We start from the raw sequence: 11,541 nt of genomic DNA, 5'->3' as shown, positions 1-11,541 counted from the left end.
GTCGTATCAGCCAAATCGAGTGTCATCTGCTGCGAATATGCCAAATTTGGCCATTGCTACTACTTCTAGTCCGTCACATACAGTATTATCTGCGGAGAATCTGCCAAATGATTCGTCCAGTGCAGCTGGTCAGCCAATCATTGTGGCATCTGCTGCAGGCCTGGTGAATGTTGCTGTTTGTCAGTCAACATGTAAAACCATCGACCATGTATAAGTAATCACTCGTACATTGTTCACAATGCAGTATGTTGCTGGGCACCCATATTCGCCCTTCACAGCCAGTCAGCCACTAATTTTCCTGCTGGTGGTCATCCGTATATGCCAGCTTTGTCGGTCGGTCGGTACCCGTATGTCGCGTACTGCATTCAGTTGCGCATGTTGCCAGCTGCAACTAGCCAGCGAGTTATCTCACATCACGGTAATAATGGACGTACCTCACAGTGCTGCCCCTGCATGGGCTCTTTGGCCGCGTGAATGAGTGGAGAGATTTTCACAAAAAATTCCGGGGTTCCAGTAAGTAGCGGCAACACCCCGACCGCTCAGCAAGCAACTTCTGCACAAGCAGCAAGATGTTCGGGCGTAGTGTGAGAGCCGGCGTCAATCTAAGTCTGGAGGCCGTGGAGAATGATCAAACCATGACGGCAGAGATGCTGCAATATTTGAGTGGTGCGGAAGTGGATGGATTTGATGTGGCCGCCTCCTATTCTCAGTAGCGGTATTGCAGCAGAGGAGGCTAGCCGAGTTCTTGGCAGCCACCAAGAAAAAGCTGGAATCGCCCACAGCGGCAATCTGACAAGTGAGATGCTTTACAGCCACACCTGTGCCGAGGGCATATAAATCCCCTCAGATACCACCTGGGCTGAATTATCCATCAGGCAAGTGTACATGATGATAAACAATGTCTGTTTTGGGCTTAAGGTATTCATTTTGCATTGAATGAGTGGTCAGGCCATGCAACGAGCTTCTTACAAGCGGATGAGTATAATGTAGGGGCCTGGTGGGTCATGCAATTTGTGTGCAAGGGATGTATTTACTCATAATTCTCGGTGCTTTGCCGCTAAACCAGTGATGAAACATCACCATGATCCATGGACATGAAAAACAGAATCCATTACAAGGTATATGGGTACCTACGAAAGCATGAATAAGGAATAACGAGCATGAATGAGACAAGGGTACCTGCGGAAGCATGAATAATGAATAACGAGCATGAATGAGACAAACACCGAAAAGTGTGAAATAGTTGGGTACCTACGAAAGCATGAATATGGAATAACGAGCATGAATGAGACAAGGGTACCTGCGGAAACATGAATAATGAATAACGAGCATAAATGAGACAAGGGTACCTGCGGAAGCATGAATAAGGAGTAACGAGCATGAAGGAGACAAACACCGAAAAGTGTGAAATAGTTGTGTAGCCGATTACCGTATATCTGGTATCCTATTCTTACTTTGCCCTTGTCAGTGAAGTGTAAGAGAGCCCCAGTGCGGCTCAGAAGTGTGAAGGGTGCGAATGCCTTCGGGCAATGAAGAGAGAGAGAGAGAGAGAGAGAGAGAGAGAGAGAGAGAGAGAGAGAGAGAGCTAATGCCACACTGGCACAATTTCGTGGGTGTGAATGTCTTCGGGCAATGAGAGAGAGAGAGAGAGCTAATGCCGCAGTGGCACAGTTTGGTGGGTGTGAATGCCTTCGGGCAATGAGAGAGAGAGAGAGAGCTAATGCCGCAGTGGCACAGTTTGGTGGGTGTGAATGCCTTCGGGCAATGAGAGAGAGAGAGAGAACTAATGCCGCGGTGGCACAGTTTGGTGGGTGTGAATGCCTTCGGGCGATGAGTGAGAGAGAGAGCTAATGCCGCGGTGGCACGGAGATATTGCCGAAGTGGCACAGTTTGGTGGGTGTGAATGCCTTCGGGCTATGAGTGAGAGAGAACTAATGCCGCAGTGGCACGGTTTGGTGGGTGTGAATGCCTTCGGGCAATGAGTGAGAGAGAGAGAGAGCTAATGCCGCGGTGGCACAGAGATATTGCCGAAGTGGCACAGTTTTGGTGGGTGTGAATGCTTTCGGGCAATGAGAGAGAGAGAACTAATGCCGCGGTGGCACCGAGATATTGCCGAATTGGCACAGTTTGGTGGGTGTAAATGCCTTCGGGCTATGAGTGAGAGAGAGCTAATGCCGCCGTGGCACGGAGATATTGCCGAAGTGGCACAGTTTTGGTGGGTGTGAATGCTTTCGGGCAATGAGAGAGAGAGAACTAATGCCGCGGTGGCACCGAGATATTGCCGAAGTGGCACAGTTTGGTGGGTGTGAATGCCTTCGGGCAATGAGAGAGAGAGAGAACTAATGCCGCAGTGGCACGGTTTGGTGGGTGTGAATGCCTTCGGGCAATGAGAGAGAGAGAGAGAGCTAATGCCGCAGTGGCACCGAGATATTGCCGAAGTGGCACAGTTTGGTGGGTGTGAATGCCTTCGGGCAATGAGAGAGAGAGAGAACTAACGCCGCAGTGGCACAGTTTGGTGGGTGTGAATGCCTTCGGGCAATGAGAGAGAGAGAGAGAGCTAATGCTGCAGTGGCACAGTTTGGTCTGTGTGAATGCCTTCGGGTAATGAGAGAGAGAGAGAGAGAGAGAGCTAATGCTGCAGTGGCACAGTTTGGTCTGTGTGAATGCCTTCGGGTAATGAGAGAGAGAAGGAGAGAGAGAGAGAGAGAGAGAGAGAGAGAGAGAGAGAGAAAGAGAGGAAGAGAGAGCTGATGCCGCAGTTTCATGGGTGTGAATGCCTTCGGGAAACGAGTGAGAGAAATATTGCCAAAGTGGCACAGTTTGATGGGTGTGAGTACCGTCTGGGAATTAGTGAGAAATACAGTACAGTACCTCTTTGGCCTGCAGTTGTGTGTTGTGTTTGTGCTTCGCTTCTGTGACTTGTATGTTTCCACAGGTGGAGGTGTTGGGCACGGAAGTGACATATCTTGTCTTAATCTTGCGCTCAATTGTGTGGCTATCGCAGTGGTCTGAAGAGCACTAAGATGCCTGGGTTCAGGGGGGCCATTTGGTACCTACCGAGTCAATGCCCTGACCGTACAGTATGGACTGTGGCCTATATACAGACGTTTTGGCATGATCACATCAGCAGCTGGGCCAGCCATTGTATGGCGAGACACATGCTTGGCACTTACCATGGCCTTTACATCTCTATGACGTATACCAGGGCCGAGAGCTGTTTTCTATAGATGCTGCGCGAGTAGGATGTTAATGAGAGTGTTGTTCAGGAACATGGATAGTGCAGTCTGCCTTACTGGACGAATCCAAACCTCGTATTGGCAAATATTGGGAATCTATGCAAGCGCTATGCAGCCGAATCGGATGACACAATTTGACAGGTAACACAGAGTATATGGCAAGGCATGTACCCAGGGCTATCCTTTTCTGTCGCCATTGCCGAGCCACCGTGCTCACAGCAGAGACTTCTGTGTGTGTTATTGTTGTGAAGTGGACCACAAAGACGGTACGCTTTCCAACGGCCAAAGAGAGTTGGAAAGCTTGTGTCTTTGTGGGTAACCTGAACATTTGGGCTCATGCAAAATCGCACCGATTTTGGGATTTCCCCACAACTTTTTGCGTCCGCAAAAATGTTGTGCTGGACCGCATTCCTGTCACTTCGCAGTGGCTTTTCGTTGGTGCAGTTTGTATCCCACCCTCCCACCCCTGACTTCTGGGTGTGTGTTTATCGATATATTATCGTATTGGTTTTTCTTATTGGCCATGTGGCTGTTGCAGTTACGACTGCTTTTCTTTTTTAGTTAAAAAACGTAGGGGTGGTGTCTGCGTCGTGGGCCATTGTATGGTTACATACAGCTTCAGATTGTATGGCTAGTGACAGGGGGGTTGAGTCTGCAGGGGAAGAATACAGTGATTGAACTGAAGCTGGATGATGACCGTGTGGTGAGTGTGTGGGGGGTTCGAGATGCCGTCCTGGGGCAGGGATGTCGGTCCTTTAGCTTGGACGGGTGTTGTTACATTCATTGTAACATTTTGTCGTTTTCTGTGTGTTTTGCTGTGCGACTATAGTAGCAGCTGTAACAGTTTTCCCCTGTTCTCTATAACTTTACACTCCCTCGCACCTCGTGCGTCTTACGCCTGTCTATTAGCACCTTCATTGGCGCCATTGCCACATGTATACTATCACATTTTGCATATAACTGGTCGAGGCACGCTCAACCAGGCATCTTACTTTTCAAGTTTGATTAAACCTGTTACACTGGTAGCAGAGGATGGTTACTACTCTGCTTTTGGCAGGTGTTCTGGTCGCTCTGCTTACGCTCCTCGTACTCGTCGTTCGGCTGATAAACGATATCAAGACCGCTCAGCGCGTTAGCCAAGGACACCGAACGATACATCCGAACTCGGAACCGTGGGAGCCAACACCCCGCCTTACGAAAGAGCCGCCTGTGTTTGGAGGAGATTCCGCTACATTCAAAGAATGGACGTTTGCAATGGACATGGCCCTACGGTCGTTGGCACTCCCAAATGCGGCACAGAGGGTCGACTACGCGGCAGGATTTTTGACTGGAAACGCTCGTCTTTGGTTGATAGCGGCATTGGAAGCTAACCAAGTGTTTTCCGACTGGCCTGCTCTGAAAGCGGCACTTGGCGATGTGTACGGACCACGGCACAACGAGGAAACATCGCGTATGGGACTAATTTCCGCAGCGCAGCGCGGGTCGCTGGACGCATACATTGCTGCTTTCACTCGCCTCAGCCTGCAAGTGCCGGAAATCGACCACCACACCAGAGCGCTGCTGTTCGTCAGGGGTCTAGTGCCGCACATCCAGCGACAGGTCATGCGTGAGCATCCACGTACCCTGGAGCAAGCTGTCATGGCAGCAAACACCGTGGAGCAGTCGTCAGGGCCACCGGCGTCGGGGCCACCAGCCAGTAGAGAGTCGCGTTCCGTGCCCAGCTTCCGTGGTCAGGGCCTCCGCAAGCTGACGGACCAAGAGCGTGTCCAACTGCGAGCAATGGGACACTGCTTTGCTTGCAGGAAGCCAGGCCACCTCGCTAAAGACTGTACTGAGGGTGGACAGCGCTACCCAAACGCTGGTCGCCAGTAAGAAAGGGGGTGCGCTTACTGGCGACGACCCAAGCGCCCACGCCGGTACCAGTCGCTAACCGGTTCGGAGCTCTGGAGGTTGAAGACGTTGCTCTCCAGGAACCTACGGAGCCGGAGACACCCATAGCTGTAGGAAATTGTCCCGTTGCAGAAAGGTGTCATGTCAGCAACGTCAGCGTCGGCAATGAACCTGAACATGACCTACTGCGCATACAGGGAAAGATCGGCGGTCGCCGTGCAGTGATGCTGATAGATTCCGGTTCGACGCATGACTTCATTGCAGACAGTTTTGTTCGAAAGCATCATCTTGACACGGATGCAAGCTCAGCAGTGCTGAGCGTAACATTGGCGGACGGCTCGACCAGCGAGGTCCCGCAGATTTCCACACGCACGCTAAGGGTGACAGTCGGGGGCTTCAGTGAGGAACAGCACTTTACTGTGTATCCCCTGACTCGCTACGACGCTATTCTTGGCAAGCCGTGGCTTACAAGGAACAACCCCAGCATCAACTTCCGTACGAACGAAGTTCAGTTGGACGGTGAGCCCTTTGTTGCCAAATTGCCTTCAGCTAACCCGCCGACAGCCGACCGGCCATCTGTGGAAAGCATGTTTATCAGTGGCCGACAAGCTCGTCATGCCCTGAGGAGTGGAGCCGAGGGGTTTCTTGCATGGGTCACTGCTGCAAACGAGGAGAATCGTTCCGGGCCACAACTCCAGGAATCAGAGCAACAAGACATCCAGAACCTGCTCAAGAGGTACCAGGATTTATTTCCAGACGAGCTGCCGAATGAGCTTCCACCGAAGAGACCAGTCGACCATGAAATCCAGATAGAAGATGGAGCCAGACCACCGTCTCGACCCGCCTACCGCCTGCCGAAACCAGAGATGGACGAGCTCCAGTCACAGCTATCAGAATTACTTGAGAAGGGATTCATTGAGCCAAGTAAGTCGCCATACGGTGCACCTGTGTTTTTTGTGAAAAAGTCGGATGGTACTCTGAGAATGGTGTGCGATTGGCGAGAATTGAATAGAATTACGATCAAAAACAAAGCTTGTCTTCCTAATATTGATGACTTATTCGACACGATCCAGGGCAGTGCATATTTCTCCAAGTTGGACTTGCGGTCAGGCTACAATCAAATCAGAATTCAAGACTCGGATGTTTCTAAGACGGCCATTAATACGCCGTTCGGCCACTTCCAATTTAGAGTCATGGGATTCGGGCTGACTAATGCCCCGGCCACCTTTCAGTCTCTCATGAACTCTATTCTGCAACCGCATCTCCGAAAATTCGTTGTAGTATTCTTGGATGACATTCTAGTTTTCAGCAAGACCTGGGAAGATCATCAGCATCATCTTCAAACAGTTCTAGAAACACTTAGAAATAGTGAGCTGTATTGCAAACAGTCTAAATGCGAATTCGGCGTGAGAGAAGTTCTCTTCTTGGGGCATAAAATCAACGGCACATCAATTTCCCCTGATCCCAAGAAGATAAGTGCTGTGGAAACATGGCCAACTCCGTCGTCAGTAACTGATGTGAGGAAGTTTCTTGGCTTTGCAAACTATTTCCGAAGGTTCATAGATCGACACTCGACCATCTCTCGTCCATTAGAAGAAATCACCGGAAAAAATTCACGCTTTGAATGGAGCGCTGCTAGACAGAAGGCATTCGAGTCTCTAAAATCAGCATTACTCGAGGCGCCAGTGTTGCAACTGGCCGATGTTGAGAAAAGCTTCATGGTAGAAACTGACGCAAGTGACTTTGCCGTGGCGGGTGTGCTCCTGCAGCAGGGAGAAGATATGGATTTGCATCCCGTAGCCTATTGTAGTCGGAAACTGTCAGCTGCAGAACGCAACTATACTGCGGCCGAGAGGGAAACGTTGGCTGTGGTATTTGCATTAAAGTGCTGGAGAATCTATCTATTCCGCCACTTTGACCTGATGACTGATAATATGGGTGTTGTCTATTTACGAACCAAACCGACTCTCACCAAGCGTGAGGCAAGATGGGTAGAGTTTTTAGCTGACTATGACTTTACGGTCTTTCACAAACCAGGAAAGAAAAACATTGCCGACCCGCTTTCACGCCGTCCAGATCTGTTCAGTGATTCTGAAATAGGCGGGTCATCCTATCCTCCTAACATTCAGTTGAATGCCATAGAGCATACCCTAGAGATTAATCCAGACTTAGCGCAGTTAATTGTCAACGGTTACAAGTGCGACAAGGATCTTGCTCCCATTATCAGGAGACTGAAAAATTCAAGCCATGACAATCTGCACGACCGTTACCTTCTAAATGAAACACCCGGTTATCTTTATCTCAGATCTTCACCACAGAACAGGTTATGCATTCCAAAGAGTAGCAAACTCCGACTCGCCCTGCTTCAAGAATACCATGACTGTGTGACTGCGGGGCATCCCGGTCGAGATCGCACCTATTTCAGACTCTCTAGATATTTCTATTGGCCCAGAATGGGACTGGATGTAAAGGCGTTTGTCAAGTCATGTGACGTCTGCCAACGAGTTAAAGGCGGCCAGCTAAAAACTGGTCTCTTGCAGAATTTACCAGTGCCCAGTCAGCCGTGGGCAGATATCTCGATGGATTTTATCATGGGTTTGCCTAGGACCGATACAGGTCATGATGCTATATATGTATTTGTAGACCGCTTGACAAAGTGTGTACATTTAGCACCTACTTCCTCTACTATTGACGCTAAAGGAAGTGCTGATCTGTATATTCAACATGTATTTCGACTTCATGGTTTGAGTTCTAGTATTGTATGTGATCGTGATCCAAGATTTACGGCAGCATTTTTTCAGGAATTGTTTGATCGCTTAGGAACGAAACTAGCATTTAGTACTGCCAATCACCCTCAGACAGATGGCCTAACTGAACGAGTAAACAGAATAGTAGAGGATGTGCTGAGGGCTTTTGTAAATCATAAACAAGATAACTGGGATATGCTCCTACCTCTCTGTGAGTTTTCTATCAACAGCGCTACTCAATCATCTACAGGAAACACACCGTTCTTCTTAAATTACGGTCTAAATCCCAGAGCGCCACCCGACTTCCTCAACCCTATTCAGGGAGGCAGAGATTCAGCTGATTGGTTGCAAGCAAGACAAGACGCGGTCAAGATCTCACAAGATGCGCTAGTGGCAGCTCAAGCTCGTCAGGCCTTCTATGCAGATCGGACAAGGGTCGAGGGAAAGCTGAAGGTGGGAGATTTGGTAATGGTCTACCGGGATTTCCTCCTGACTCCTGAAGCTCGGGACCGACCATCCCATAAATTACGCCCCAAGTGGTTTGGCCCCTTTCCTATAACCCATGTGGTCGGCCCGAATGCCTACAAGCTCAAGTTGCCTCATACCAGCCGCTGTCACCCGGTATTTAATGTGTCGGCACTCCGTGCCTACGAGAAGAACGCTATTCCTAATAGGAGACAGCCTACGCCTCCGCCTATCACGGACCTTGATGGTCATGCCCGCTATGTGGTGGAGAACATTCTCAGTCACCGCCGTCGGCAGAATCAGCTTCAGTACCTAGTCAAGTGGCAAGGCTACTCTGATGCCACTTGGGAGCCTGAACATTATTTGTTGGATGAATCTGGTAATGACATTGTTCCACTTCAGAAGTACAAAACCTTGGCTTCTGCCCGCTGAGTTTTGCAGTTGAACTTCTAGTTTCACCTTACACATTTGTTGAGCTTATTACACTTTATTTGCATGGAGTTTCAGTCGTCTTATTGTGTTACTTCAGTGCGAAGCCTTTTTTCGTCTCGCACGTGTTTGCGCTTATTGTACTCTATTCCACTTGAGCATTTGGGTTATAAGCTCCTTCCTCTCCATAGGAGGGGGATGATGTAACAGTTTTCCCCTGTTCTCTATAACTTTACACTCCCTCGCACCTCGTGCGTCTTACGCCTGTCTATTAGCACCTTCATTGGCGCCATTGCCACATGTATACTATCACATTTTGCATATAACTGGTCGAGGCACGCTCAACCAGGCATCTTACTTTTCAAGTTTGATTAAACCTGTTACACCAGCAGTGTCTTGTGCTAATTTTTCTTATGATATCAGGCCCTATGCGTACAATTATTCAAAAAAGAAAAAAGAAAAAAAAGGAAAAAATATCAGGAAGGAGATATAATAATATCAATACAGCCATTGCCGAGCCACCGTGCTCACAGCCATTGCCGAGCCACCGTGCTCACAGCAGAGACTTCTGTGTGTGTTATTGTTGTGAAGTGGACCACAAAGACCCATACTCTCAACAGCCAGCGTACACGCCGTACCCGTACCAAAGGCAAAGGCAACCATGCAAGCAAGCAGCAGCAGCAGGATCAGGAAACAACTGGAGCGCACGTGGAGGCCGTATCCCGTAGCGGCACTTTCGAAAAAGTGATCGAGGACACCGGGCCCTCAGGCACGGAGTGCTCGGACGCAGATGACTTTCAGCAGCATGGAGGATGTCGATCCGGACACATGCCAACCAAGCCTGTGACCAACGCAACCCCTGCATTGGACTTGGAGGCCATCCAGGATGATTCTTGGCAGTTGGTGGCTCAAGAGCCTCACCGCAAGAAGCGAGTAGTTGTCTTTATTGGCAATCTTAGTTCCCAATGCAATGACCAACGGCTAAGCGAGTTCATCACAACACGCTCCACCGCAGTACACCAGACAGTTGCAGTTCATGATTGCAGTGTCCGTGAAAACAAGAAGGGAATGATGACAGGAAGAGTAACTGTTGATGCTGATGCCCTCCCCACAGTCACCTCTGTAAACTTTTGGCCTAGACCACTGTATGCGAGGGAGTGGACATTCCATGAAAAACGTCATGGGCCAGTGCCAGGAAAGGGAAATGGACAGTCCGTGCTGTCGAAGAAGTCAGGCAAGGACTCAGCCACTCACAGCTCCGACCTGGCACCATTGCCTCCCGACCGCAAGCGGCGGCATGGGGATTCACCTGACTCCGGCAGCCCACTGCTCAAGAAACTGGACGAAGACACCAGCAGCAAGAGTCTGCCGAGCAAGAACAACTGAATGCAGACAGCCAGCAATTATGAAGCTCCTCCTGACCAATGCAGGCGGGCTGCTGTCCAAATTCGGAGAGTTTCAGCACACCCTGTTGCTCTCAGGTGCGGATGTTGCCATAGTGACTGAGACGAAACTAACAGTGGATAAATGCTCTCACAGTGCATCTATGATCCCGGGATACTGTGGCCCGATTCGCCGAGACCGAACAGAACACGGAGGTGGCATTGGAGTCTGGATCAAAGCCGGCATCGCGTACCAGCATCTGGATCAGTGCCAGTCTGCTGAATTCGAAACAGCCTGGCTCACCGTTGGCCAGTGCAACAGCAAAACTGTCATAGGTGCAGCCTATCGCCCTGGTTCCTGCGCTGACAATGATCTGGCTCTACTCGAGCACTTAGACCAAAACATAGATACCATGCGGCAGCATGGTAAGCACATGATTCTGGCTGGAGATTTTAATGTTCACAGCACGTCCTGGCTTGGCAGCTCTCGAACGACAATCGCAGGGGAGTTCTTGGAAGAAAACAGTGCAACACACTGTCTTGTCCAGCACGTGACCCAGCCAACCCGTGGGCCAAACACATTGGATCTCGTCTTGTCCGACTTTCCTGGCACTGTCCACACAGCAGTATCATCTCCCATCGGGCGCTCTGACCACTGTGTAGTATTGTCCAACTTTCGGGAAATCACTCCTGTACTGGAGCGGCCAACAAGTAGGAAAGTATGGCGTTATGGCCAAGCAGACTGGGGCAGACTGAGGGCACATTTCCGCAGCTTTGACTGGGCTGCTGTCGTCTGCGATGTCCCCGAACTTGCATGTGAACAACTCACAACTGTAATTCTGGATGGAATGGACACGTTTATACCATCTAAGACCCTGACAGTACGGACGACAGACCCTTGTTGGTGGACACCTGAGTGCAGCACTGTAGTTCAAGCAAAGACTCGTGCATGGAAACGGTGGCGTCAGCACCCCGATGATGGAGATTTGCGAGCTTCATTCATCGACCTAGTGGCCCGAACAGCTGCTATTTTGCTGCGCGCCCAATCATCACATGATGCTCGTGTCAAAGCTAAGCTCAGCTCAGGCTCACTTAACGACAAGCAATGGTGGTCCAACATGAAGAGAGCTGCTGGGATGGAACGTGCCTCTGAGATACCTCTGCTGAAGGACACCGACGGCACAGAGTATCCAACTCGCCAAGCCAAGGCCAATTGCCTTGCCAGGTACTACTCCCAGAAGTGTAGCCTTGCAGATGATGACATCTCTCCAGACGATCTGCCAGAAATGCAGCATTTGGACCGCCATGGTCTTGACCGCATCCATTTCCGGCTTGCTGATGTACGCCGCCGTCTAGCCAAGCTGAATACATCGAAGGCAACAGGACCGGACA

Source organism: Sycon ciliatum, chromosome 10, assembly GCF_964019385.1.
Source record: "Sycon ciliatum chromosome 10, ocSycCili1.1, whole genome shotgun sequence".
Lineage (NCBI taxonomy): Eukaryota > Metazoa > Porifera > Calcarea > Leucosolenida > Sycettidae > Sycon > Sycon ciliatum.
The sequence above is the reverse complement of the archived record's forward strand: the minus strand, read 5'-3'. Positions refer to the sequence as shown.